Source organism: Ornithorhynchus anatinus, chromosome 9 (genome assembly GCF_004115215.2).
Source record: "Ornithorhynchus anatinus isolate Pmale09 chromosome 9, mOrnAna1.pri.v4, whole genome shotgun sequence".
In the NCBI taxonomy this organism is placed as follows: Eukaryota; Metazoa; Chordata; class Mammalia; order Monotremata; family Ornithorhynchidae; genus Ornithorhynchus; species Ornithorhynchus anatinus.
This window is the reverse complement of record NC_041736.1, coordinates 5640060-5664620: the sequence shown is the minus strand read 5'-3', so window position 1 is coordinate 5664620 and position 24561 is coordinate 5640060. Positions and strand designations below refer to the sequence as shown.

General features: G+C 50.1%; 1 long non-coding RNA gene across 1 annotated transcript; it reads right to left on the bottom strand.

Moving 5' to 3' along the window:
- Window positions 1-801: 801 nt before the first annotated feature.
- Window positions 802-22100, bottom strand: LOC120638602. Its single transcript, XR_005660334.1, has 2 exons — window positions 22032-22100; window positions 802-966 (listed from the first exon to the last, which is right to left on the bottom strand). It is a non-coding gene; the product is annotated as an uncharacterized LOC120638602 (long non-coding RNA).
- Window positions 22101-24561: the final 2461 nt, after the last annotated feature.

The window sequence follows — 24561 nt, the reverse complement described above, 5'->3', positions numbered from 1 at the left end:
CTTTCACTCCATCCTCTGTCCTTTCTCTCCCACCCCCTCCCCATTAATAAAAGACTTGACATTTCGACCAGTAGCCCCAGCTGCTCTGCTGCCCGAATATGAACGGGGCCTAGGGATGCGATCTGCGTATCCCGCAGACAAACGTTAAAGGTTTAACTTCCGCCCTCGCAAGGTCTCTCTCGCTGCCGGAACTCCGTTTCCACTCTGCCCACCCTCTTGGGTTGGAGACCGTTTGAGACTGATGTTACCGTCTCAGAATTCGCCAATTTTAATCCATCAATTCATCAATCGGGGGTATTTATTAAGTGCTCACTGTGTGCAGAGCACAGGACTAAATGCTTGGGGGACTACAGGAGAGTTAACTCACAGTCTAGAGGGGACTCCCCGCGTCCTCTAACGCTTCCTCCCCACGAGAAGGGAAGTGACTTGCCCAGGGTCACCCAGAGGACAACTGGCAGGTCACTTGACTTCTCTGGGCCTCTTTACCTCATCTGGAAAATGAAGATTAATACCGTGAGCCCTCTGCGGGACAGGTACTGGATCCGACCTGATTAACTTGTATCTAACCCAGACTGGCACCTAGTAAGCGCTCAGCAGACCCCATAAAAAAACTGGGAACATAATACCGTAGGAGGCGTTCTGTAAATGTTCAAGAGGAGAAAAATTTGCAATCCCCACCTTTGAGACCCTTCCTATCTAAGAGGGGTTGGTGGAAGAGATATAAATCCCTGGCTCGGCCATAGTTGAGAGTCAGCGGATAGATTTAAATCATAAGCACAAGTGGATAAATAAAAACCAACAGATGAATGGATACGTTTATGAGCACTGAAGTGGTTGATGGGATGGCATGTCTGGGAAAGTTGGGGATTAATCAGGTTACAGCCTCCAGAGCCTTTAAAGTAGACACGATTATCTCCTCAGGGTCAAACCAACATCACTGAGATGAATTCCTCTCCTTTGAGCAGCCTGTTGGTGAGAGAGACAGAAAGAGAGTCTATGTATGCGCTTTAAAAAAAATCTGCTGTTAACTCCTAGAGAAACAGCGTGGCCTCGTGGAAAGGATCCAGGCCTGGGAGTCAGATAACCTGGGTTCTAATCCTACCACTTGTCTGCTGTGTGACCTTGGGCCAGTCGCTTCTTTCCTCCCTTTCCTCATCAGTAAAATGGGAATAGAGCGACTGTTCTCCCTCCCATTTAAACTCTGTCCAACCTGATTATCTTGCATTTATCCCAGCACTTAGTACAGCGCTTGGCATAGAGTAATAATAATAATAACGTTGGTATTTGTTAAGCGCTTACTACGTGCAGAGCGCTGTTCTAAGCGCTGGGGTACACAGGGTCATCAGGTTGTCCCACATGAGGCTCACAGCCTTAATCCCCATTTTACAGCTGAGGTAACTGAGGCCCAGAGAAGTGAAGTGACTTGCCCACTGTCACACAGCTGCCAAGTGGCAGAGCCGGGATTCGAATCCATGACCTCCGACTCCCAAGCCTGGGCTCTTTCCACTGAGCCACACACTATTATTATTATTATTATTATTATTATTTCTTCAGTCCACAGACGGGGGGATGGGTGAGGGGGAAGCTGCCAGCAGCCTTAACTTCAGCTCATGATTTTAGGGTGATGATGTGTTATCTCTTGACATTTCCCGCTCTTCACCTGAAGGGTCTCACCTTTTTGAGTCCTGCCACTTCCTGACTGAAACACCTTGTTACCACTGGAGCCCAAGCACCCGTCGAATGATACTATGGTAATAACGATCCTTGTATTTATTAAACGCTCACTGTGCGCTAAGCAGTGAGGTTGAAAATCAGATCAGACACCATCCCCTACCCCACATTGGCTCACAGTCTAACAGGAGAAAGAGCAGGCATTTTATCCCCATTTTACGGTCTATTAGTCAGTCAACGGTATTTATTGAGCGCTTACATTATGCGGAACACTGAACTAAGTGCTCGGGAGATTAATAATAATAATAATGATATTTATTGAGAACTTACTATGTGCCAGGCACTTACTAAGAGCCGGGGTGGATGCAAGCAAATCAGGTTGGACACAGTCCCTGTCCCACGTGGGACTCACAGTCTCAATCCCCATTTTATGGATGAGGTAACCGAGGCACCGAGAAGCCAAGTGGTTTGCCCAAGCTCACGAAGCAGACGAGTGGCGGAGTGGGGATTAGAACCCATGACTTTCTGACTTCCGGGCCCGTGCTATCTCCATCTCATCACGTGGCTTCTCTAAACAACAAGAGTTGGTAGACCTGTTCCCTGCCCACAAGGAGCTTACAGTCTAGAGAGGGAGACAGTTCTTGATCTAAATAAATTACGGATATGTACTCAGGTGCCCTGGGGCTGAGGGTGGGGTGAATATCAAGTGTCCTAAAGGTAATGGTGAGGAAACAGAGGCACGGGGAAGTTTTATGACTTGCCTAAGGTCCCAGTGGCAGATTTGGAAGTAGAATCTGGGGCTTCTGACCCTTTGGGATGGGACTCTTTCTTTCTTTTTCTTTTTCTTTCTCTCTCTTTGCCTTTCTTTCTTTCTTTCTTTCTTTCTTTCTTTCTTTCTTTCTTTCTTTCTTTCTTTCTTTCTTTCTTTCTTTCTTTCTTTCTTTCTTTCTCTCTTTCTCTCTTTCTCTCTTCTCTCTTTCTCTCTTTCTCTCTTTCTCTCTTTCTCTTTCTTTCTTTTTCTTTCTTTCTTTCTTTCTCTTTATTTTCCTTCCTTCCTTCCTTCCTTCCTTCCTTCCTTCCTTCCTTCCTTCCTTCCTTCCTTCCTTCCTTCCTTCCTTCCTTCCTTCCTTCCTTCCTTCCTTCCTTCCTCTTCTTTTCTTCTTTCCTTTCCTTTCTTCTCTTCCTTCCTTTCCTTCCTTTCTTTCCTCCTTTCCTTCATTTCTTTCCTTCTTTTCCTTCCTTCCATTCCTTTCCTTCCTTTCTTCCTTTCCTTCGTTCCCTTCCTTCCTTCCTTTCCTTTCTTTCCCCCAGGCCAACACACACACACACACACACACACACACACACACAGACACACAGCACGACAGCCTCATTGAAAGAGCCCAGACTGGAAGTCACGACATCCGATTCTCATCCCATCTCTGCCACGGACTTACTGTGTGGTCTTAAGCAAGTCACATAACCTCTCTGGGCCTCAGTTCTCTCATCTGTAAAATGGAGAAAAGATATCTGCTTCCCCCTCCCTCTTCAACTCCATGCGCTGTGTGAGACGGGGATTTTATCTGAGCTGATTATCTTTTATCTAATCTAGCACTTAGTGTAGAATTTGGCAACTAGTAAGTGCTTTAATAAAGACCGTCATTATCATCACTCTGAAGCCGACGCCAGGATTCGGGCCACTTACGCTGCTGCTATTTTTATTTATGCCCGAGAAAACCTTGCCACACTCTATTTTCCAAACAGAGACATGTGTTCAATTAGAGAAAATAAAAATATTTTTTTAGTATTAAATCTGAAGGACGAGTTTCTACACTTCATTGATTGATGATTATTGTGGGAAAATATGATCTTTTATGCATAAATCCTTTGACAGTGGTTGTCTGTCAAAAATAATGATCCTTTTAAAACTCATGAATAAATAATGAGGCAGGGCCCATTTTGCATAAAAATACACACTCATTTACACTCCGTCCACTGGAATGAAATATGGCCCTCTGCAATAATGACTCCGCGACGGTTGAGTGATGAAACGTCATTAATTGAAATCGTCTGGCATCGATACTCGGCCTCGGCTTGCAGGAATCTATTTCCAGCACCCAGGCCGTTGGGGTTTTGCGTTTGAGACCTCAAACGGCTCTTCCGCGGCTGAAGATGTGGATTGCAATTCCCACTACTCTGGGTCTCCGTTTCCCTCCCAGGCCAGGCCGGGAAGCAATTTCGGAGCTGCCAGTGAGGTGATGTTATAGAAGATCCCTTCGCGCGGCCTTCCAGAAGGGATCCCCCTGGGGCCGGGAGGGGAAGGCGGCGGGGAATGGAGTCAGGAGAGAGATGATCCTGTCGGCCTTTGTTCGTCTTTCCCCCAGCTAGAAACACTTCCCTCTTCTGCTCAGGAAACATCTCCCCCTCCTCTTCCTTTAAGACCCTCCTCTGAAGACACTGGCTCTCAATCAGTGATATTCATTGAGCTCTAACTGTGTGCAAGGCACTGTACTAAGGGCTTGGGAAAGCATAAAACAGTAGAGTTGTTAGACAGGAAGCTTCAAGCCATAACATCCGCTGCCTTCCCCTTCATGCGTTCCTCAGTCTACTTCTTATTTTTTGTTTTTTATTGGAATTGGTTAAGCGCTTCCTATGTACCAGGCACTGTTCTGTAAGCGCTGGGGTGGGTACGAGGTAATCTGGTTCGGACGCAGTACCTGTCTCACGGAGAGCTCGCTATCTTAATCTCTATTTCACAGATACAAGCTGATTCATTCATTCAGTGATATTTATTGAGCTCTTATTACGTGCAGAGCTCTGTACTAACCGCTTGGAAAGGACAATTCGGCAACAGATAGAGACAATCCCTACCCAACAACGGGCTCACGGTCTAGAAGGGGGGAGACAGACAACAAAACAGAACAAGTAGACAGGCATCAGTAGCATCAAAATAGATAAATGGAATTATAGATAAATACATGACATTGAGTAGAATAATAAATATGTACAGATATACACAAGTGCTGTGGGGCAGGGAGGGGAGTAGAGCAGAAGGAGGGAGTCGGGGCGATGGGGAGGGGAGGAGGAGCAGAGGAAAAAGGGGGGGGCTCAGTCTGGGAAGGCCTCCTGGAGGAGGTGAGCGCTCAGCAGGGCTTTGAAGGGGGGGAAATGAGCTAGTCTGATGGATTTGAGGAGGGAGAGCATTTCAGGCCAGAGGGTCGACGGCGGGACAGGCGAGAACGAGGCCCAGTGAGGAGGTTAGCGGCGGCGGAGGAACGGAGTGTGCGGGCCGGGCTGGAGAAGGAGAGAAGGGAGGTGAGGTAGGAGGGGGCCAGGTGAGGGAGAGCTTTGAAGCCAAGAGTGAGAAGTTTTCGCTTCGTACAAAAGTTGATAGGAGATTTTTGAGAAGGGAAGGTGACAAGTTTGGACACAGTCCCTGTCCCACATGGGGCTCCCAGTTTTAATCTCCATTTTACTAATGAGGGAACTGAGACCCAGCAAAGTGAAGTGACTCGCCTGAGGTCGCAGAGCAGACAAGCTATGGAGCCGGGATTAGAACCCAGGTCCTCTGATTCCCAATCCCAGGCTCTTTCCTCTAAACCCTGCCACCTCCCTAAAGGAAAGACACGGACATGAGAAGCAGTGCGGCCTGATGGAAAGAACACGGACCTGGGAGTCAGAGGACCTGGGATAGAATCCCAGCTCTGCCAAATGCTTGCTGTGCAACCTTGGGCAACTTGCTAAACTTCTCTTTGCCTCAGTTGTCCCGCTCCCTCTCCTACTCAGACTCTGAACCCCACGAGGGACACGGTCCGTGTCCATCCTTGTATCTACCCCAGCGTTCAGAACAGCATTTGACACACAGTCAGCACTCAACGGACACCTCTTTCTTCTTCAAATGCCCTCGAGTCGTTTCCGACCCGTAACGACTCCATGGACGCACCCTCTTCAGAACTCAACAGATAACACGTACACACACAAAAGAAAACGTTTAGAATCCCTCAGAGAGCAGCTCCTCTGCCACGGACACAAAACCGAATATGAGATTGCATCTGTGAGAGAAAAGTACGTAATGCAATCAATACAAAGCAGTGGCCCAGCTGAGCCCAAACCTAATCCCCGAGAGGTCCTCGAAGACGCGGTCCGTGATGTTAGGTCCCGGGAGCAAGGGCCGTGATTGATCGGTCAGAGCCCGACCTTCCGCCGCCTCTCGAAAGGGACTCATCTGGAGCTCGTCGCCGTTAAAGAGAGACCTGCCCTCTCCCGTCTCCAACCCCTCCGCCGGGCGTCCGGGGAGCAAAAGGACACGGCGTCGGGTGCCCGATAACTGTATAAGGTCACCTGGTCCCAGAAATATGGCTCCCTCCGAAATTGGCGTTATAAATGAACACGGGACTCATCCACCCCCAAAAGGTCACCCTGGGACAGGGCTTGCGATAAATAACTTTTGCAGTCGGACGAGACCAAACCGGGGGAAGACAGAATCGACGAACAAGGGAGGTAGAGACAAACACACGGAGGAATCCTCCGGTGCGGGAGGGGCCTACCAGTAATGCCCGCTTTCATTTCCGAACCATAAGTGACACCCGCCCCGACTCAGTCCGAGCCCAGATGAATTAGGGGAACCAAAGGGGGAGGAAGGGAGTCTCTGGAGGAGAGTCGCTCCTCGTAAGCAGGAGCCGTAATCTCATCCGTCAAGATGTCCCGACGGTTGGCGGCTTCGCCCCCCTGACATTTTCATTCTTATTCCGGCATTGACGGATGGGGCTGTTTGGGGACGCTGGGGGCTTTGAAGTGCCATTTCCTTCTGAATATGAGATGGAACGGGGCAGGGGTCCGGTGGTCAGCCAGTCAGCCATGTTTATTCAGCACTAACTGTCGGCTGTACTGTACTGAGCGCTTGGGAGAGTACAGCATAAGAATAAACAGACACATTCCCTGCCTTCAGTGAGCTTAGAGTCTAGAGGGGGAGACAAATACTGATATAAGATATAAGGCACTGTGGAGAAAGAGCAGCGAAGCGGCCCATTCGGGTTATTGATCTGAGGATTCCTCCGGAGACAGATGCCTCACGAGGGCAGAAGGGACAAGACACCATTCTCCCTTAGAGCAACTTTCCCTCTCTCCCACCCCAGTGGGGGACGGCGGCTGGGAATCCTGCCCTATTGGCTGCCTAGAACAGAACGAAGGTCTGGCACAGATCGAGACAACACCGGAGCGCAGTGATTTCTAGGAATCGTGGTCCCCGGAGCTGATCCGGGGTGGGCACTGTCATCTCTAGCCTGAAAGCTCATCGTGGGTAAGGAATATGTCCACCAACTCCGTTTTATTGTTGTATTGTATTCTCCCGGTCTATAAGATAATCAGGCAAGACACAGTCCCCATCCCTCATGGGGACTAAATAGGAGGGAAAATAGTTATTTCCATTTTACAGATGAAGAAACGGAGAACCAGAGAAGTTCACTGACACGCCCAAAGTCACGCACCAGATATGGAAGCCTTGCTTGACTGTAAGCTTATTCTGGGCAGAGAACGTGTCTGTTCACCGTTGTATTGAACTCTCCCAAGTGCTTAGGACACAGTAAGAGCTCAATAAATATGAATGACTGCCTGACTGAGTGCTGAAGAACTCCCGCAGGGAATCGAGTTGATAGATGTAGGAAGGGAACCCCACTAGAGGGGCCGGGGTGTGTGTGGGGGGGGATGTGGTGGAAGGGGGCAGGCCCATGGCCCATTTGAATGCTGTGGAGGATGGCAGGGTCGATGAGAGACCCGAAGGAAGAGAGGCAGCGCCCTGGGGGCGGGCTGAAGAGAGAGCAAGGCCTCGAGCGAGGGCCAGAGATGTCTGGAGACTGAGGCGGGCGGACTCCATCTGAGGAAAAGTCACGTCAACCCTGCGGCCGTCCCATCTGGCGGGACCCGATTCCCAAGCCGACCTCCACAGAAACCACTGGTTTCCCGGGGGCCCCGCCCCTCCTCCTTGCCTGATTTGAGAAAGCCGAGGTCTTTCCTCTAGACCCTCGCCTCTAGAGTCGGCTGGGCCGGACCGGGCTGGGTGCCCGGTTGCCTCGACCCCACCCATGAGTCACGACAAGAGGCATTACCTCGAGGGAGGATAACATCATGGTGGTTGGGAACGGCAGACAGAACCACTAATGTTCCCAGGAAGGTCAGTCCGTCCACCCATCCCTCCATTCATCGGTCCATCCACCCCTTAAATAATGAAAGAAGCATTTTCTTCGAGCAGGGGGTAGTTTGAGGACTCTCCACCTCTGAGATCTGTTTCTAGACTCGGTTAGATATTGTCTTAAGCTCCCAGAGGGCAGGGATCGTGTCTACCAACTCTACGGTATCGTTCCCTCCCAGGTACTTAGTACAGAGCTCTGCACACAGTAAGCGCTCAACAAATACCACAGAATGGTTGGTTTGTGGATCCTGTTGCTTACGGCGATTGTGCAATCAAATGAACAGTGGTCTTTATCCGACTATCCCGACTTAGATCGTGAGCTCTGTGTGAGGCAGGGACTGTGCTCAACTTGGTGTTTTTATCTACCCCAGTGTTTAGTACAGAGTTTAGCATACCATGAGCACTTAATAAATACCATAACTAATAACATTCAAAGCCCATTCCTATCTGAGTCTTGGAGCAGAGCGAGGGAGCTCAGCCGATTCTCCCCAACGAAAAAATCCTTGACCTGATTGCTCCTCGCCAGAGACAGCTGAATTCCTTCAGTCGTATTTGAGTGCTTACTGCGTGCAGAGCGCTGTACTAAGTGCTTGGAAAGTATAATTCGGCAACAGATACACTGACAAGGCCATGGTTGGGTTGATCGGCGGGTCCTCCTGGGCCCTAAGCTAAGATCCCTCCGTTATTTCTGGGAGGCCTGAACCCAGACCCCAGAGCAAACTGACCAACTCCTCCTGTCTACAGCCTATTCCGGTCAAGAGGGGGACTGACGGCTGAGTCCAGAGGAAATGGAGATAGTTGGAGATTTCAGCCAATTCGCGTGGCCTAGTGGACAGAACACGGGTCTGGGAATCCCAGGACTTGGGTTCTATTCCCGTCTTTGCCCGTTGCCTGCCGTGTGACCTTGGGGAAGTCACTTAACTTCTTTGTGCTTAGGTTCCTGAACTGTAAAATACGGATTCAATACCTGTTCTCCCTCCGATTTAGACTGAGCTCCACGTGAGGACGGGGACTATGTCTATCTTGGTTAACTTGCATGTTCATCAGGGTTTAACACAGTGCTTGAAACATAGTAAGGGCTTAACAAATATCATCATAATAATAATCTTTCTTTGGTAAACAAGGGGAAAGAAAGTGCTTGTAGAAATCAGAAGGAAGAACATGGCCCCTCCAAGCTTCCCATGGTGTCGGCCAGAGACAGAATCTGGCAGGGGGTTATGTTACGTTCTTATACTTGACAACCCTTCAGCAACTATTCTTGGTGAGAGTCTTCAACAGGATGCTCCACTGTGAGGTTGTCCACTCTCTGAATGGCCCCGGGAAAATTTAGGCAAATCCAGCGGGGGTCTCGTGGGACACCCACCTTTATATATATATATATATGTATATATATATATATATATATATATATATATATATAAAGCACTTACTATGTGCCAGGCACTGTACTAAGTGCTGGAGTAGACGCAAGCTAATCAGGTTGGACACAAACCATTTTCCCACATGGGTCTCACTGTCTTAATCCCCATTTTCCAGATGAGGTACCTGAGGCCCAGAGAAGCAAAGTGACTTGCCCAGAGTCCCACAGCAGATAAGTGGCAGAGCCGGAATCAGGACCCGGGTCCTCTGACTCTCAGGCCCTTGCTCTATCCACTAGGCCACGCTGCTTCCTCACCAGGAAATGGCTTTTCTAGGACATCCCGAACTGAGTTGCCGGCTGGCCCCGAGCGTCCCCCCTCCACCTCGCTCCTAATCTCGCTTCCCGGTGATGTCATATGGATTCCCAACACCAGAAGTTCCACCCCCACCGTCTCCCTGCTTGGGGAGGGATTGACATCATGGGAGTTGGCTCATCCTGCCCCACCCCATCTCTCCTCAAGGCTGGATTGCTGAGTGATTAGCAAACAAATGATTAAGAACAATCCCGGTGGCTGTTCCCGAACTAGAGCTGTCCATCAATCCATGGGAGACTTACGGCGCCATTTTAGGTGTTAAAGAGACTGGTTCGCTGGAACCACAGGAAGTTCACTCACTATTCCCCCGACGGTTGTAGGAAATGATGGAAACGAGGGATTCTAGGATTGTCCTTTACCCCGGTTTGGACCACAGGTTGATAATTATGGTATTTGTTAAGCGCTTACTATGTGCCATGCACTGTTCTGAGCACTGGGGTAGATACGAGGTAATCAGGTTGCATGCAGTCCCTTTCCCACATAGCTCGGTGAATATTGAGGAAAAGAGACATATTTTAGAGCTAGAGAACCAGGTAGCTAGCTGTTTCGATACGCTTACTAGTATGTGAGCCCTTTGAGGGTAGGGATCTCGCCTTCTAACTCTTCTGTACTCTTGCGTGTGCTTAGTACAGTGCTCTGCACAACACAGGTGCTCAATAAATATTATTGATTGATTAATGTCAGTTCCTCCTCCTGACTCCAGAACGAATCCGTGCAGAGTGAGACCTCAGACAGACTCCCCCCCACTCCCCCAAAATCCCCAAACCCCAGCACAGAGCTACTACTAAAGTTGGAAGGACCTGGGTTCTAATTCAGGCTCTGTCACTTGTCTGTTGTGTGACCTTGGGAAAGTTATCTGCATTCTCTGTGCCTCAGTTATCTCATCTGCAAATTTGGAATTAAGACTGTGTGCCCCATGTGGGACATGAACTGTGTCCAATCTTGTATGTACCCCAGTGCTTAATACGGTGCCTAGCACATAGTAAGCACTTCAAAAATGCCATTTAAAAAAACAAAACACTGGGATGAAGAGAAGGGAGTGGGATGCGGGGATTCTCACAAAGCTGAAAATCTTTGGGTAACTGAAAAATCACGCACCCTGGTCCGTTGATGTGAGTGTGAACTGGGGAAGCAGTGTAGCCCAGTGGAAAGAGCCCAGGCCTGGGAGTCAGAGGACCCGATTTCAAATCCCAGGTCCGCCACTTTCCCACTGTGTGACCTTGTCAAATCACTTCACTTTTCGGAGCCTCTGTTCCCTCATCTGTAAAATGGGGATTAAGACTGTGAGTCCCACATGGGACATGAACTGTGTCCAACCCGCTTGTATCTATCCCAGCGCTTAGTACATTATCCGTCGTGCACCAATCATCCAAGTGGGAAAATGATTCATATTGAGTTTTTTGGAAAAGTTACATTTAGGAAGCAGAGTGGCTCAGTGGAAAGAGCCCGGGCTGGGGAGTCAGAGGTCATGAGTTCGAATCCCGGCTCTGCCACCTGGCAGCTGTGTGACCGTAGGCAAGTCACTTCACTTCTCTGTGTCTCAGTTACCTCATCTGTAAAATGGGGATGAAGGCTGTGAGCCTCACGTGGGACAACCTTATTACCCTGTATCTACCCCAAGGCTTAGAACAGTGCTCTGCACATAGTAAGCGCTTAACAGATACCAACATTATTATTATTTTTCCTAAATAATCCTCATTCTAAATAAGAATTCTTTAGAGGAGTCTGCTGCTGATGCAGCTCAGAGGGAGGGACTTACTTCGAGAAAGAACCGAATCATGTCTTCCAGGTATTTGACCTGGCCTGGTACGCATTAAAGTCAGCTGTTACAAATTGAATATCCAGCGACGAGTCGACTCGTGAAGACCGGTTGGCACAGATGCTAATGCCTTTAACTGGCAGCAGGGCGAGAATTCCACCGCACCTGCACTGTTGGAAATTTCTCCCTGATAGATCAGCTTGGGTTTGGCTAAGTGCCTCTACGTTAGGCGACGTCTTCTCACGAGAACAATGTCTAAGACCTGCTCACCTCTGGTTAGGAGATGGGACGTTTCAGGCGGTCCGGGGCCGAAGCCTTTGGAGAAGCAGCATGGCTTAGCGAATGGAGTACGGGCCTGAGAGTGAGAAGGATCTGAGTTCTAATCCCGTCTCTGCCACGTCTGCTGCCTGACCTGGGACAAGTCACTTAACTTCCCTGGGCCTCGGTCACCTTATTTGTAAAATGGGGATTAAGACTGTGAGCCCCAGGTGGGACGGGGACTGCGTCCAACCTAATTAACTTGTATCTACCCTAGCGTTCAAAACAGTGATTGGGACAAAGTAAGTGTTTAACAAGTACCAAAATAATTGTTAATTATTATTATTAGAGGTGATCCCGAGAGGTCGGCATACACGGGAGGCTTGAACTGCAACCCTGGAAAGACACAGGGAGTAGAGAGGGACGTGAGCCATAATTCCAGAGGGAAAGGGTACCCTGAAGGTGTGGGGTGCGGAGGTTAGGACGTCGGAGGAGTGAGGATCTTACCTCTGAGGGGAGAAGTGGTCAGAAAGTTTGGCAGCCAATCTTAGCAGGCAGTGGAAGATCCTGAGGGAAGGATCCGGAAGGGGGTGAAATTGGGCTTTGGGACATCATGAGAGGAGAGCGGGAAGGACCAGAAGGATGCTTATATCTGGACGCCTACAGGAAAGTAAGATGACACCTGGGAAAAGGGGGGGAAGCGTTCGAAAAGGAAAAGGCAGTTGGCATCCAAATTCTGCTCTATTTGCTACCTAATTGACTCGTGACTAATAATTGCAAGGCGTCCATTAAAAACCCATTCGGAGCTAACGTCAGTGTCTGCCAGCGGTGTGAGCCATAGGGAAAGCATTTACCTGGGAATCTAAAAGGTGGGGAGGGAATCCTTTCCCCCCGAAGCTTCCTGCAGCCGACCCTGGGAGGGGAAAGGCAGGCCAAGCCCCCGGATGCTCCCCTCCCTGCGTGGAGGGATATTAGGTTGAAAGACGAGGCGCGCTGGTGGTGGTCAAGGGGGTGAGGAGCGGGGTTAGCTGGGCAGGGAGCCCCGATCCTATCCATCCAGGGAAGGGGATGGAAGGAAAGGAATTTATGACCCAGAAGACTTTATCGGTTGTTTGAGCTCTCCTAGATCATGAGTGGTATTTTCTGAGCGCTTACTTTGTGCTAAGCACTTGGGATACAACCGAGTGACCCCAGAGGCTATTCCAGAGAGAATTTAGGGCTGAGAATCCCCAGAAGGCACAACTGCAGGGTGCAAATGTTTGACCTAGGTGATGGGGGAATGTAGAGAAGGAAAGACACGATTCCCGTCTCTGAGGATCTCAAGAGTCTAACGGGGAAGACGAGCCTAGAGAAACTGACAAAACAGTCCAAGAAAATCAGTCACCAAATTGAAATCCTTTCTCCTTTTTCTCTCTCACACGAGCACACTTTCTGCAAGAGCCCACTGCTGGCATACAGAGAGTAAGAACCATTGGACACAGTCCACCTCCGCAGACAAAGTTCAATGTCACAATATGCACAGAAGATTCTCAAGATTTGAATTTTTCCTCTGAAGCATCTTTGTCCTCTTGTGCAAGAGAACTGCGGTTACGAGATAATACGCATCATTTTCCGAGGTCATCCAAAAGTGAAAGGGGGAAAGAAATGGAAAATTCCTCCACGGATGCTAAGAAGGCACAGACACCTCAGTGCCAAAAAGAGTGCTTCGATTCTCTCCGTGAGGCAGTAAAAAAAAAATGTGACACCTGGATGTTAACACACTGATCCTGGCACTAAAGCCATTTCGGCTTCCCTTCCCAGTGTGTGTTTTGGAAATGAAACCAAACAATAGAGGCTCATTAATCCCACAGAGGGATTACACGGAAATGCACCTTTTTTTGCAAATCAAGAGGTGCTCAAGTTGAGTAGGAGTGAATCACACAGATATTAGTTTCCTAAGAAAATACTGTAGGAGATTCCGTAACTGGCATTTCAAAGGAATATGAAGTACTGCATTATAGGAGATTCTGTAACTTACATTTCAAAGGAGTACTACGGAATGGAACCTACCCTCTCTGTACCCTACAGAGGTTGTGAATGGACTCGAGAAGTTTAATACACTGCTCCGAACGTACCGAGAGTTCAGTAAATACCACTCATTGAGAAGCTGAACACCAAGATGGCTGCCAACATAGCCGTCTATGCATTTAGGGAGAGGAAAATGATGGAGGAATTGGACACCGGCATATTTCCCCCAGCAGGTGCCAGCCACAGACATGAGGGAGCCCGGAACAGAAGAAGGGAAGAGAAGACGGAAGGGTCTAGTCAAAGAGATCATTCATTCATTCAATAGAAGTTATTGAACGCTTACTATGTGCAGAGCACTGTACTAAGCGCTTGGAATGTACAGATCGGCAACAGAGACAGTCCCTGCCCTTTGACGGGCTTACAGTCTAATCCTGCAAAGAAGAGTCAGTCAGTCGTATTAAGTGCTTACTGTGTGCAGAGCACTGTACTAAGCAATCAGAAGAGTACAATATAACAATAAACAAACACATTCCCTGCCCCCGAGCTTACAGTCTAGAGGAACTGAAGGAGGAGAAGAAAAGGAAGTCAGCAGGGGTGAGGGTGATGATGAACGGGTAAACAGCATTCCACTAGATTGTAAACACCTTGGGGGCAGGGATCATGTCTACTAACTGTTCTTGTCTTGTCTTATGCCGTCAAACCGTCTCCAACCCGTAGCGACGCCATGGACACATTTCTCCCAGAAGGCCCTGTCTCCATCGGCAATCATTCCGGTAACGGATCCAGACTTTTCTCGGTAAAAATCCAGAAGCGATTTACCGTGGCCTCAGTAAACTCGAGTCTCTGCCTTCGACTCTCTCCCGTGCCGCTGCTGCCCAGCACGGGGGAGTTTTGACTTGTAGCAGATGGCCTGCCGCTCGCTCGCCACTGCCCAAGCTAGGAATGGAATGGGAATATCTCTGCTTGCCTCTCCCTCCCGTAGCCGAGGCTGGTAGAGGACTGGAAACTCTCCAGATGCGACCCCGAGAGTGGATCCCTAATATCACCACTCCTTTTCGGCCCAGCATTCCCGGGAAAAACGGGCACCTGCGGGATGAGGCAGTCACTGACCTGGTCAGCAGCTGCAGTCTCCTTTCATTCAGTCATTCGATCGTATTTATTGAGTGCTTACTGTGTGCAAAGCACTGTACTAAGCACTTGGGAGAGTACAACAGTAAACAGACACATCCTAGTCCCCTCCACGTCACCTTGGCTTGCTCCCTTTATTCATCCTCCCTCCCAGCCTCTCGGCACTTATGTACCTATCTGTAACATTTATTTATATTAACGTCTGTCTCCCCCTCTAGACTGTAAACTCACTGTGGGCAGGGAACTTGTCTGCCATTGTAGCGTACCCTCCCAAGGGCTTAGTACAGTGTTCCGCACCCAGTAAGCTCTCAATAAATAGGACTGAATAAATGATTGAAAGGAGGGAAGGTGCTGGTCCAGACAGCAAGCACTAATTCCTCAAGGCACCGATCTGGGTGTGTTGACGGCAGATAATTCCCACCGGACACCACTAAGCCAGGTGTCTGGGCTGCCTCTCCCAAGGACCACCTTCCCGGATTAAGCCCAGTTTTCCCCGGCTCACTCTCCCCTTCGCCTACGCATTTGGATCTGTGACCTTTGGACACCTGATATTCGCCCCACCCCCAATCCCTCAGCACTTGTGTATATATCTTTAAATGATATATTATAAATGACTTGTTTACTCGTATTAGTGTCTCGCTCCCTCTCTAGTATCACTTCTGGGCAGTGAACGTGTCTGGGAATTGTGTCGTACTGGACTCCGCCAAGGGCTTAGTACGGCGCTCGGCGTGGAGTAAGCGCTCAATAAGTACCGTCGAATGATTCACTGATCTCAGCCAGCAGCCACCGGAGAGAATGTCCTTGCCGACGATGTCGGGGGTCCATTTAAGCTAGTCCCATTTGCTTAGGGTGACCAGCCTCTCCACAGAGGCCTCTTCAGTCCCTCGATGAATAGTGATTATTTATCGTATTTGTTAAGCACTTACTCCGTGCTAAGCACCGTTCTAAGCGCTGGGGTAGATACAGGGTAATCAGGTTGTCCCACGTGGGGCTCACACTTTTAATCCCCATTTTACAGATGAGGGAACTGAGGCACAGAAAAGTGATTTAATCCCGGCTCTGCCACTTGTCAGCCGTGGGACTGTGGGCAAGTCACTTCACTTCTCTGTGCCTCAGTTACCTCATCTGGAAAATGGGGATTAAGACTGTGAGCCTCATGTGGGACAACCTGATTTCCCTGTATCTCCTCCAGCGCTTAGAACATTGCTCTCTGCGCATAGTAAGCGCTTAACAAATACCAACATTATTATTTGCCCAAGGTCACACAGCAGTCGAGTGGCGGAGCCGGGATTAGAACCCACGTCCTCCGACTCCCAAGCCTGTGCTCTTCTCCACTGAGCCACACTGCTTACTGTTCACTGCCGATTGTATCCTTGGTCAGGAGGCCAGCACACTCCTCCTCTCTGCTTGACCTCCTCCAAAGCAGACCATTGCCTTCCGCTTTCTACTGAAGACAAGACGGGGGGGATGGGAGGGAATGGAAATGACCATGAGTGGATGCCCAGGCAAATCGGGTCCTGGAATTCCAATCTGCTGTTCCCTGGGGTGGGGAAAAGAGGGGGGTGACTCGATTGGAGGGGCTCAGTTCATCCCCCCCCCACCCAATTCCACAACCACAGATATGCACAGGAGCCGCACGACGGGCAATGGAATCTCAAAGAATATGCATCAAGTCAAACCATAGATGCTCATAAACAAATACCTCCTCTAGATTGACAAACACTCACACACACCCCGACAACAATTTACTGGAGGAGTTAGCGTGACTCGAGGCGACGATTTAGACCTCAGCTCTTTTGAAAGTAACTTCATCCAGGGCTTTGAGCTCCAAAGTGAAATAAACAGGATGTGGTACAGTCGGCCCCAGAAAATTCATTATGTTGAAAACGATATAATTTGGGAGAAGGAAAGCACGCCCTGTGGTCTGGGGATCTGCGGGAGCGTGCCTTAGTGCAAAGAACACGAGCTTGGGAGTCAGAGGTCGTGAGTTCTCCGGCTCCACCACTTGTCAGCTGTGTGACTTTGGGCAAGTCACTTAAGTTCTCTGTGCCTCAGTTACCTCATCTGGAAAATGGGGACGAAAACTGTGAACCCCACGTGGGATAACCTGATTACCTTCTATCTACCCCAGCCCTTAGCACACTGCTTGGCACATAGTAGGCGCTAAACAAATACCATCATCATCATCAGAAAATAAGCCGGCTAGCACTGAGGATCTGGGGTATGTGGCCTTTGGGGTAAATTGCCTTTTGGGCACTTTGCCGAGAGGAGGGAAGAAGCCGAACCCCACCCCCTAAAGATGTCACGGGAGGCTTGAAGCTGATCGAATAACTCTGGACCACGGACCGGGGGTGGACCAGTGAGCGATGCTGCTGAAGTCGGGGATGCTCCCGTGCTGATTGTTCTCGGCTTCACTGGAACTCGATCCCAACTCAGGACCTCGGAGGTGCCTCCCTTTTGCTTAACAGGGTGGCCGTTACAGTAAGCGACCTCGGGCATCTACCAACGCACCGTTTCATCGTTCATCCAGCTCACGATTACTGGGCGCCTATTTCGTGCAGAACACCATTCCAGGCTCCTTCTGTCAGGAGAATGCCATTGTGAGATACCTACTGTGTCGAGAGACTATAATGGGCATCTAATCTGTGTGGAGCACTGAACTGAACTCCCGTGGGCACCTACTAGGTGAGGAGCACTGTACTGGGCTCCTTCCGTGGGCACCGACTATGTGCGGAACGCCGAATTGGGCCCTCAGGAGCAGAACGCCGTACTAAGCGTCTTCCGTGTGAGGAACTCTGTACCGGGTGCCACGTGGAGAGCACTGTACTGAGAATTTACTGCGGGTAGAGTGTTGCGCTGCCTTCCGTACATGTGCAGAGAGCTGCAGTAAAGCCCGTGACCTAGTGGATAGAGCCCGGACCTGGGAGTTAGAGGACCTGGGTTCTAATCCCGGCTCTGCCAATTGCTTGCCGTGTCTCCTTAGGCAAGTCACTTCATTTCCTCAACTGTAATAATAATAATGATGGCATCTGTTAAGCACGTACTATATGCTTGGCATAGAGCACTGGTTTAAGCACTAGAAGATGGGGACACCTGTTCTTCCTCCTGCTTAGAGTGTCGGTCCCACTCGGGACAGGGACTGTCTCTGACCTAATTAACTTGTACCTATCCCCGCTCTTAGAACAGTGTCTGACACATAGTAAGTGCTTAATCCCCTCTCGGGATCGCACCTGGAGAGATTCCAGTCCTCTACCGGTCTCGGCTACGGGAGGCAGAGTCAAGCGGAGGCCTGTCCGTTCCGTTCCTAGCTTGGCCGGTGGCTAGCGAGTGGCAGGGGATCGGCTACAGGTCAAAACTCACCCGCGCTGGGCAGCAGCGGCCCGGGAGAGAGTCGAGGGCGGAGACTCGGGTTTACTGCACCGGAGGCAGTGGTAAACCTCTTCCGTATTTTGACCAAGAAAACTCTCCGGATCCACTACCGGAACGATCGCAGATGGAGCCGGGGCGTTCTGGGTGAGACGCGTCCGTGGAGTCGCTACGAGTCGGAGACGACTGGACGGCATAAGACGAGAGAAGCGCTTAACAAATGAACATCGTCTGGTGGTCCTTTTATAAAGGGGAGTGACATTTATCTCTGCTATCTTTGTATATTAGCCGCCTCTTTAGGCAACGTGACGCATTAAAGTCTCCGTCTTTCTCAAATTAGATGGCTGCATATCTGACTCACAACTAATTCTCTTCCTCTCGTCAAAGCCCTACTTAGAGCTCCCCTCCTCCGAGAGGCCTTCCCGGACTGAGCTTCCCCTTTTCCCTCTGTTCCGTCCGCTGCCCCTCTAGCCCCCCTTCACCTCCCCTCAGCTAAACCTCCTTTTCCCCCCCTTTCCCTCTGCTCCTCCCCCCTCCCTTCCCCTCAGCACTGTGCTCGTCTGCTCGATTGTATATATTTTTAATTACCCTATTTATTTTGTTAATGAGAAGTCCATCCCCTTGATTCTATTTATCGCTCTTGTTTTTGTCCGTCCGTCTTCCCCGATTAGACCGTAAGCCCGTCAATGGGCGGGGACCGTCTCTATCTGTTGCCGATTTGTCCATTCCAAGCGCTTAGTACGGTGCTCTGCACATAGTAAGCGCTCGATAAATACTATTGAATGAATGAATGAATGAACAAATACCATGATGAGGACAAAAAAAGATGGCATTCTCCCATCTACCACCACCGTCACCGGGGTGTCCCATCCAAAGACGAGGAGGGCGCAGAATTCTCCGGCCAATGAGCCAGTGGCTGATCACAGCGGGGCCTGAGGTCCCGGCTCGGTTCCCCAACAGACTATCAGCACGTTCCCCGGGGGTTCGCTTGCCCAAATCAGGCGGAGAGGGAGCCTCTGAAATACAGCGTCGGGAGGATCTCACCAGCTTCCCAAAAAACAGAGAGAGAGAACAGTAGGCGGGTTGTCCTGTTTAATTGGAGTCAAACAGAGGCAGCACGCTGCTCTGGATGGGAATTTGCAATCAAAACAGGAAATTCCGACTCGCTCCCAGCACGATGAGATCCTGCCGCTCCGTCCGTGCTGTCCATCTCCCCAGAGACCCGGAGGTCCTCCAAGAACCCCCCTTCACCCCCGCCGCCTCTCAAAGAGTTCCGGACCTCCGGGGACCGGGACCGGGAAACGGGAAGAATAATAAGGATGATAATAACGACGATATCTGTTAACCGCTTACTTTGTGTCGAGCACTGTACTAAACACTGGGGTAGATACGAGATAACCGGGCGGGACGCAGTTCCCGTCCCACATGGGGTTCACAGACTAGGGAAAGTTAGCTCGCTGTGAGCAGGGAAAGTGTCTGTTTATTGTTATACTGTGCTCTCCCAATCGCTCAGTGCAGTGCTCCGCACATAGGAAACACTCCATAAGTACGACTGAATAAATGAAAGCCTCTTGGCTTCGGGCGAGATGATCATCACTCTCCACATAATGGAATTTGAGCCTCGGCCAGAGATTTAACCTCTGACGTTTTGTGGTGCCATGTTTTCCGGCTTCCTCTCCGAACCGGCTCATCGCGAGGATCCGTGCTCGGGGGGAGCCGCGGGGCCTAGCGGGACCCCTTCCACCCGGCCCCTGCGTCCAGCGCTTCTCGGCCCTCCTCAAATAACCCCGGGGAAGGGGGCTTTAATCTGCGTTCGTTCATTCTGATGCATTTATTGATCGCTCACTGTGTGCAAAGAACCGTACTAAGCGCTTGGGAGAGTAAAATACACCACCCATCCGTTTCGACCCCTTCGTCCGACTATTCCCCGAGACCGCTGATTCGTTGCTGGGTGCTGGCAACGTCCTGGGATAATAAGGCAGTTGGAGATGAAGTCATAAGGCAGAGGTAAAGAGGTCAGGGGTCCTGCCTCTCACACCCACCCCCTCGACTCCCACTTAGCCCACTACGACTTCCTGTCGGCCTCGAAGCGGCTAATCCCGCCTCTGCCACTTGTCTGCTGTGTGACCTTGGGCAAGTCACTTGACTTCTCTGTGCCTCAGTTACCTCATCTGTAAAATGGGGATTGAGATGGTGAGCCCCATGTGGGACATGGACTGTGTCCAACCAGATGAGCGCCTGTCTATCCCGGTGCTTAGTACAGCGCCTGGCACGTAGAATGCACTGAACGAATACCATAAAAAATACCCTCCTACTCTCCCCAGCGCTCAGTACATTACTCCGCACAAAGCGGGTGCTCAATAAATACCACCGATGGACTGACTCGACCCGCAGTTCGGTTTGTTTCCTCCTAAAGACTTTGTGAACAGGGGACGGACGGGTCGAGGAGAGAGAGATCCGCAGCAGGAGGGAAGAGAGTAAATCATTATCCGTAAACGGGGACGTCTCTCAAATCAGTGCTAACGAACAGGTACGATCTACAAATCAAGAAATGTTTTTGCTTCCTCTCGGGGCAATGCACTATTCCATTTTCCACCTGGGTCTTCTTCATGGGGGCTACTGGGAAACGTGTGGGGCAAGAGGATCGGGAATCGTGTATTCCGCTCGAACTCTCCTGCCTCCCTTCTTTCGTCCGGAAGAGAAAACAGGAAGCAGCGCGGCTCAGTGGAAAGAGCTTGGGAGTCAGAGATCATGGGTTCGAATCCCAGCGCCTCTGCTTGCCAGCTGGGTGACTTTGGGCAAGTCACTTAACTTCTCTGTGCCTCAGTTACCTCACCTGTAAAATGGGGATTAAAAAAAACCGCGAGCCCCACGTGGGACAACCTGATCACCTTGCATCCCCCAGCACTTAGAACGGTGCTTTGCACATAGTAAGCGCTTAATAAATACCACCATTATTATTATTATTATTATTATTAAACCATCTTTCACGCCTCTCTGGATCGTTAACTCCTACTCGTCAATAGCGCCGGTGCTCTTCTTTCCCCCTAGCGTTTCCGAGAGAATGTGTTTTCACCCCTGAGGTCCGAGTATACTTTCAGCAGGTTTCAGCCCTCATCCCCGCTTGTTAACACCATCCAAACTGAAGCCGCTAGGCATTCCTAGAATCCTCCGTGCCAAGGTAAACAAGTCCCTCCAGAGAAGGGAATGGCTTCTGCTTGTTGAATTTGGCTTTTTAGTCTAATAAAATGCACGCCGATGCCCAAGCGATTGTCCCACCGTTTGGGCTGGGTAAGTAGACCGTCTCCTATCCAGATGGTCTTTGGCTCCGACGCAGCTTTATGTTTGCTCAGGAATCCGTCACCTGGGGCGAAGGCACACGAGCGCTAGGGCCGGGCCTGCCTCCGGTCCGATCCAGCAGCTGCCAGTTCAAACCCGACCTTGGACGAAGTTGCCAGAAACGGGGTCCGGGGCGCGGGCTTCGGCCACGCCCGTTCGGAGAGGCCGAAGGAGAGAGAAATGAGAGAACTTTGCTTCAAGGGAAATCTGAGTTCAATACCGTGGTTCGAGGACCTGGGTTCTAATCCCGGCTCTGCTACTTGTCTGCTGTGGAACCTTGAACAAGTCACTTCACTTCTCTGTGCCTCAGTGATCTCATCTGTAAAAGGGGGGCTAAGACTGTGAGCCCCATGTGGGACGTGGACTGTGTCCAACCTGATGATTACCTTATATTTATCCCTGCGCTTAACAAGCACCATTAAAAAAATACCTGTTTCCCCTCCACTGATATTGTGAACCTCATGTGGTACGGGGACTGGATCCTATCTGACGATCCTGATCTACCCCAGTGCTTTCCACAATTCTTGGCACGTAGTAGGTGCTTCACAAGACCACCACTATTATCGATAACAAACAATAACCACGGTATTTATTAAGCACTTACTAAATGTCAAGTGTCGGATAGATGCATGATGATAATCAGAATGCAATCCAAAGTGCGTTTCCCAGGGTTCCCGACCTAAGAGGGAAAGAGGACAGATAGCTTACTTCCATTTTATAGATGAGTCAGTCATTCGTATTTATTGAGCACTTACTGTGTGCAGGACACTCTACTGAGCATTGGGGAGTACACAATATAATAAAATAATAGACACGTTCTCTGCACACAGTGAGCTTACAGTGTGAAAAAAGCCGAGGAAGCTGTGGCCAAGAGAGGTTAAGTGACACGTCCAAGGTCACACAGAAGAGCTAGAACTAGAAGCCCGCTCTTCAGGCTCCCAGTTCCGTGCTCTTTCCACCAGGCTACATTGCCATTTTCATGTTAAGGTAGATGCATTGAAAACAGGTAGGTGGAACTCTTCTGGAAAGAGATTGAATTTAGGTTTAGGTGTTCCTGGTCCCATTTGTTGAGGTGGGTTTTTTTTCCATTGGCCATAATGTCCTCTTCCCCATCCCAGAGATGGCCTCCTCAAGGGGTTGTGGCCAGAAGAGTTGGGACTGATGGGAATGCGGCCATTTTGACTTCAAATTGGTGCTTCTGGGCCAAGAAGCCAATCGGGCTCTGTCCGGTAGAGTAAGAGGAGCGGGTGCAGGTGGCCGACTCCCTGGGGCAATTCTCCCCTCCAACGAAACCTAGTGCTACCTAGAGAGGAGAATGGCTGAAAGGGGCAGGGTCCAGTCACAGTCCTCTTTTGCCTCTGGCCCCAGGCAGGCAGAAATGAGGGGAGTCAGAAGGACTTGGGTTCTAATTCCGGTTCTACCACATGTCTGCTCTGTGACCTTGGGCAACTCACTTCACTTCTCTGGGCCCCAGTTACCTCATCTGTAAAATGGGAATTGAGATTGTGAGTCTATGGACAGGGACTGTGTCCAACTTGACTAGCTTGTGTCTACCCCAGTGCTTAGTACAGGGCCTGGTGCATAGTAAGCGCTTGACAAATACCATATAAAAAAAAAAGGTGGATGGGAGCACTCGGGAGCTCAATGTGAGATGACCAGGACACTGAGGGGCAACACCCACCGAAGCCCACCTTCACCTGGAATAATGATACTAATATAATGACAATAACAACATAATGGTATGGGTTAACTACTTTCTATGATCCAAGCACCGCCCTCTGTGCAGGTGAAGATACAAGAGAATCAGGCTGCACAGAGTCCCCATCCCACAAAGAACTCACAGTCTAAAGGAGAGGGAGAACAGATAATGAATCCCCATTTTACAGATGAAAAAACTGAGGCAAGTTAAACGACTTGCCTAAATTCCCATAGCAGGCGAGTGTCAGAGCTGGGATTAGAATCCAGGTCCTATGTCTCCCAGGTCCTGCTCTTTCCGCTTGACCACGTTGCTTCTCGAGCAGGGGCAAATCTTGAGACTGTGTCTGGCCCAACACGGCTAGCTCCAAGCCGGCCCTTAGGACACTCTGGATTTTTTTTTTATGGTATTTGTTGAGTGCTTCCTAGATAGAAAGCAGTGTAATAAGAAATGTGAGCCCGTTGTTGGGTAGGGATTGTCTCTATCTGTTGCCGAATTGTACTTTCCAAGCATTTAGTACAGTGTTCTGTGCACTCAATAAATACAATTGAATGAATGAATGAATGAATGAATGAAATGGGTTAGATACAAGATCATATGGTCCCACATGGCGCTCCCAGTCTAAGCAGAAGGGAGAACAGGTATTGAATCCCTATTTTGAAATGAGGGAACCGAGGCTCAGAGAAGGGAAGCGACTTGCCCGAGATCACCCAGCAGGTAATCGGCAGAACCGGGATCAGAACCCAGGACCCCTGACTCCCGGGCCCATGCTCTATCTACTAGGTCACGCTGTTTCCCCAGCCTCTTTGATCCGGATGATCAAAAGATTGGGGAGGGTCCAACGGATTAGCGCCTTTAGCCCTCGCGTGCCCAGATAGAGGAAGAGCCTGCCGATTTTCCCGTCCAGTCCTTGGGTCAATCCCAGAGGGCCGTTGGTCTCCAAGCCAAATGACTTCCCTTCCGCTAAGCCCCCTCTCTGCCACGGGGACAGAAGTTAGGGGCGAAGAGTCGGCTTTATACTCCTGGCCGGAAATCCCGCCATCCCAACCACGCGGTGGATAAGCGTCCTCGGTCTCAGGGTTGCCTCCGCTCCGTCCCATCTGCCCAAGTGGCACGGTGCCCCCGGGCCAGATGGCCCGGCAGAGGGAGGCGGGAACCCAGAACACCCCGCTCCTGGAGAAGACACCGTCATCCGTTATCTGTACCTCCATCTCGTCTATCTCCCCGCCGACCTCTCACCCACACCCCATCGCTGGCCTGGAATGCCCTCTCTCTCCGTATCCGACAGACGATCGCTCTCTCCGCCTTCGAAGTCCTATGCCCGCAGGATTTCTGGACATATCTGCAATTTTATGTATTCATATTAATGTCTGTCTCCCCCTCTAGACTGTAAGCTCGTTGAGGGCAGGGAATGTGTCTGTTTATTGTTACACTGTAC